Source organism: Lupinus angustifolius, chromosome LG01, assembly GCF_001865875.1.
Source record: "Lupinus angustifolius cultivar Tanjil chromosome LG01, LupAngTanjil_v1.0, whole genome shotgun sequence".
Lineage (NCBI taxonomy): Eukaryota > Viridiplantae > Streptophyta > Magnoliopsida > Fabales > Fabaceae > Lupinus > Lupinus angustifolius.
Window position 1 is genome coordinate 7,524,849 of NC_032009.1, and position 5,982 is coordinate 7,530,830.

The window sequence follows — 5,982 nt, forward strand, 5'->3', positions numbered from 1 at the left end:
GAGAGCGAAGGTGTCTGATTTCTCTTTCTTTTAGATCAAAATCTTCGCCAAAACATGTTCTAGCCTCTAACATCTCTCTCATCTCACCCTCAAGCTGGGTGATTTGTGATTGAAGAGTCTTGTAATACTTCTGCATCTTGGATGACAAGTATTGGAGCTTTTGGTCAGTTTGTTCAATGCTATTAGTTATTATGCTCACTCTTGCATCAATATTCTTCAAAATAGAGTTTTGAGCCTTGGCATTTTCAGTTTGCCAATTAAGTACTTCTTCAGCTTGGCTCAGAGGCTTAGGCTTTCCATCGGCTTGGACTTCAGTTGGTTGAATAAAAGGTTTTGTAGAGAGTTTCGAGACTGGGTCTGTCCTACTCTCAAGGGAAGGAAACTCTCTATCATATTGAGGGGATGAAGAAGAAAACATCATGCATGGAATGGGTTGAGGAACAGCAGTCAACGACCATGGCTTACATGTCCGATATGCATCCTTTAGGGACCATGAGATCAGAGTAGGGTCATTAGGTGGCTGTGGCATAGGAGCGAACCCTTCTTCCCTGAGTATCTTAAGCCCTTCTTCGTATATAGAAAGGGACTTTCTATTCTTGTGGATTCCCACCCATGGGCCATTTTCTAGGTCAGATCTTCTTCTTGGAGAAGGAGGAGGCTTACAACAAGACCTGTTCTTCCTTATCTTCTTTGTCTCCTCATCGCTAGTGTCATCATAGTGCATCGAACATTCACATCCAGGGTCACACATATCTGGATTAACATCCCAGATAAAATGTCCACTTATCTTATCTGTATAGATGGGGTCTCCTTTAGAAGTGAAACTATGGACGAGACACCAATCTTCTCCACCAGCTGGTGTGATCATTAAAGATTGGAAGACGGATGGAGTGTTGTTGCTGGGCCCTTCACCAGGCTTCTTAAATATGGTCCTTACAGATCCATCGACAGATCTTCTGAATGTCGCTTCAAAGGATTGGACTGGCTTTCTTTCGGAATGAAGTCTTTCATAGTTAGTTATCCATTTGAAAGGAATCAACTTGTGCAATTCTTCACGAGGAATCTTCCTTGGGACTTGGACAATTGATGGGGTTTCTTCATCACCATTGGCTAGGACAAATAAAGCATTTGTCGCACATGCAGGTAAAGGTAGGTCTATAGAATGGTTTTGGAGTCTATAGATTATTTGGTGGTGTAAGGTTGCAGATAAAGCCTCCGGAACTTGATCTGCTCCTGTGAGTTGGACTTGGACCTTTAGTCTGGTAGATAAAGTGGGGTCTCTCAGACTAACATTGAAGTTTGGGGAAATGGTTAACACAACACTCCCAGCATTTAGAGTCGTGAGAACAGTGCCGATCACAACATTTTCATAGTGAAGGTAGCTCGAGTCTAACAAGGCAATCCTTGCTGTGACAGGGAGACCCTTCCTTCCATGTAATGAAAGGATAAGTCTGACAGCTCCAAAGTGAAGGGTAGTATATCCTTCCATTTTCCAGTGATTTATAAGGGTGGTAGGAATTTCCAAGTCTACATATTGTTCTCGACTTGTAGCCGCGAGGCTACACTGGTCAAGTCTGGAAGACTGGATGTATTCTTTAACAATTGGCCTGTTTGTGGAGATTAAGCAAGATATAGATTTGACAAAGGATCTTTGTCTCCTGAATATATTGTATGGACTAAGAAGGGGTGGAACGGTTTCTGCTATCTTTGCATCATCCGGGACATATGAGTACTCTATAAGGTTCTCGATTTTCGAAGAGAGAGTTTTAGAGCAGGATTTGGGTAAGGAAAGAGATGAGCTTAGGATAATGGGTCTGTCTTCTTGAGTAGTTGTATTCATGAGTGTGTGTCCTTTCCTACTCACCTCTCCTATAACATTCATACCATATGTACCCCCTGTTTTCCTGAGGTGGCTCTGATACCACACTGGCTGGGAGCCTCCTATCATGATAACACACCTATAAGGTGAACCAACTGAGACTTCGGTGAGCCAACCGTTGGCTTCTATTTGTCTCAATGTAGTATAGTTTTACACTATTAAATTAATACATTGTTGATTTATGGTTTGTTTTTATTATTTATTAGTATTATCATTATGATTTTAATATATATATATATATATATATAGGGTAATGATTTTTTATATCGTCAACATATTGATTCTTAGATAATCAATAATGTATTAATTGTTTACGGTGTCAAAAACAAAAATATTGTAAATAGTGCATAGATGTTAAACTTTCTTTAGCTTAATTGCATTTGTTTCTCTTTAAAATAGATTGGTGTGATTGCATTTAGTGCTTTTAAAGAGAAACATAATATAATATATGATTATGGTGATTTATGTATGATTGACCAGCTAAGTAATTTTATTATTATTATTATTATGTTTTTTGGTATTATTATTATTATTATAAATTAACATTTTATTATGTTACATTTGCATATTTTTTCAAGATTCAATTGTAGTATAGTATATGGTTTTGTTGAACCAAAGAGAATTGCTTTAGAAAAAAATTATATAGGCATATTATAGCAAAAATAATGATTAACAACATTTTGGTGATTTTTGAGTTATGTTGCATAAAAATTTTAACAAGAAAACATAAAATAATATTCACAAATTCTTGAGGAGAAAATTGGTCTGAAATATGATATTTCTAGACTCAAATTATTTTGAAAAAAAACATTCAAAGTTATGTGTTATACTTTCGGTTAATTTCATACACCATTTCTAAATACTTCATCTAGTGTCCGAGTATGATAAGATGATTTTCAAACTTTATGTAATACATTAAATAATAGTTAAGCATCACTCATCAGAGTAGGTTGTCACACCCTACTTCCGGCTCCATTAATATCATTTAGTATTGAACATAAGTTGCTTAAAATAGATGTTTGATATGGCAAGTGAACTAAGGTGTAGGTTATACTTTTTAGTTCACTTGTCAACACTTTAAAAAGAAGCATTTTGGATCTTTAAATCAAGTTTGAGGTGATCAAGCTAAAACCGCATTAAAAACTTCTTTAAAGAATGAAAACTTAACCAAAAATAATAACTTGAATGTATTGAAATCAAAAGATGATACAAATGAAGAAAAGAAATGAAATTACATCATATTCCAAATCAATGTTTAGGAGCATAAGGCATCTATCCAAGGGTGAGATGCTTTTGGACCTAAATGAGATTACAAAATTATGTTTTTGTATCACATTTGCCATCTCCTTTCTCCTCTTGAATTCTAAGTAAAAATTACAAAAATTTACCTAGAACAAGCTTAGAACCGTGACTATAAAATCTAGAGAGAAGAAGAGAATGTAAAATGAATTGTATATGAATGTATCAATGTCTTAATGTATCTCAAGCCTCAGAAGAGGCCCTTTATTTATAGGAAACTCGTACCCGCCTCGCTCACCTGCTTGCCCACACCAGGCGCACCAAACCCTTCAGCATGGGTTTAGTCCATGACCAAGTAGCTTAGTCAGCTGCTTGGTGTTGACCAAAGCTAGTTGTGAGCTACTTGACTAGACTATTGTGGGCTATTCTGAAAAGTGCTCAGAGGCCTTGTCAAGTGAGGTCATGCATGATGTCATAATTTTTTGGTGGCTAAGTCAAGTTGACCCCTTTGCTGGGTCCAGCCCGCTTGGCTGCTTAGGTGGCCACGATGAGCTGCCTACTTGAGCAGCTTGTCCTACTCTGGCCAGGTGTGTAGCTGGGCGATCCCAAGGTGCACGCTGAGATGCTTATACTTTCGGTTAATTCCACACACCATTTCTAAATCCTTCATCTACTGCCCTAGTATGATAAGATGATTTTCAAACTTTATGTAATACATTAAATAATAGTTAAGCATCACTCATCAGAGTAGGTTGTCACACCCTACTTCCGGCTCCATTAATATCATTTAGTATTGAACATAAGTTGCTTAAAATAGATGTTTGATATGGCAAGTGAACTAAGGTGTAGGTTATACTTTTTAGTTCACTTGTCAACACTTTAAAAAGAAGCATTTTGGATCTTTAAATCAAGTTTGAGGTGATCAAGCTAAAACCGCATTAAAAACTTCTTTAAAGAATGAAAACTTAACCAAAAATAATAACTTGAATGTATTGAAATCAAAAGATGATACAAATGAAGAAAAGAAATGAAATTACATCATATTCCAAATCAATGTTTAGGAGCATAAGGCATCTATCCAAGGGTGAGATGCTTTTGGACCTAAATGAGATTACAAAATTATGTTTTTGTATCACATTTGCCATCTCCTTTCTCCTCTTGAATTCTAAGTAAAAATTACAAAAATTTACCTAGAACAAGCTTAGAACCGTGACTATAAAATCTAGAGAGAAGAAGAGAATGTAAAATGAATTGTATATGAATGTATCAATGTCTTAATGTATCTCAAGCCTCAGAAGAGGCCCTTTATTTATAGGAAACTCGTACCCGCCTCGCTCACCTGCTTGCCCACACCAGGCGCACCAAACCCTTCAGCATGGGTTTAGTCCATGACCAAGTAGCTTAGTCAGCTGCTTGGTGTTGACCAAAGCTAGTTGTGAGCTACTTGACTAGACTATTGTGGGCTATTCTGAAAAGTGCTCAGAGGCCTTGTCAAGTGAGGTCATGCATGATGTCATAATTTTTTGGTGGCTAAGTCAAGTTGACCCCTTTGCTGGGTCCAGCCCGCTTGGCTGCTTAGGTGGCCACGATGAGCTGCCTACTTGAGCAGCTTGTCCTACTCTGGCCAGGTGTGTAGCTGGGCGATCCCAAGGTGCACGCTGAGATGCTTGCTTCAGCAGGTTGGCTTGTGCCAGGCTTGAGTCTGACCGTGTAAAGCTTGTGCCTGACCGAGCCAAGTTGGCGTCAGGTCAGCTGGGCGGTGCTAATTGTCCATGCCAAGCTTCTTAGTGAGCAACTTCATGTTTTTGGTGTTAGGTATCGGTGGACAGAACACACCTAGAAGGGGGGTTGAATAGGTGTTGCGGTTACCAATTACCGGTTTTTGTACCGAAATCCTATTCTGGAAAAAGCCCCAGTTAATCGATTAACACTCTATCTTAATCAATTAACTCACAGAAAACAACAAGTTGCAGAATGGCTTATTGCACAGCCACTCACCGATAATCAAATACAGATAAAGTAGATATACTTGAACATAATTAAACTCAAATAGCAAAGTTACAGTATCCAAATTATCAGCTAAAAATAGGCAATATTACAACTTCAAAAGTAAAGAGATTAAGGATAGAAAAAGCATGCAACGAGGAATTTTATCCTGGTTCATTTGCGGGTCCACTTGCAAACTACATCTAGACCTCCCCTTCTGATCTTGGAAGACTTTCTTCACTAATATTGAAATGAATGTATTGTTACATGCACACTTCCAATACAAAAACTTAGATGCTCCCTTCTTGAATCCAATAACCCACTTTCTTGGTTTGACTCACCTAATCGACTAAGAAAACCTTTCTTAAGATCTAGCCCCAACCAAGAAAACGTTCTAAACTCAAGACCTCTAAGTCTTGGGGAAGACTCACTGAATCTCTTTGGTGGTAAGACACCAAGAGACGACTTCCCTTATTACAACACTAAAACAGTACAAAAACAGAGTATTATTAAGCACAATGTAGCTCAAAATATTACAATTGAAACTCAGCTAAAAGCCCTATACAAAACTCACAAGTTAGCATGAATATGTATGAGTTCATTAATGTGCAGAAATAGAGAATTTCTATCCTAGAATTCTTCTAAAGAAATGCACGAGTCATGCATGAAAAGATAGAAAAGGTTAAACATTCATCACATGAAATTGGATCACAATTAAATCCTAAACATGATATTATTTCTCATTATCTCACAACGGATTTCACTCTACCTAAATGACACAAATGAGCACGAAAAATATGCAACTCGCAATTCTAAAAATGAATGATATGATGTATATGGCGCATGACCTAAAAACACAGTTTATATAGAAAACCTTT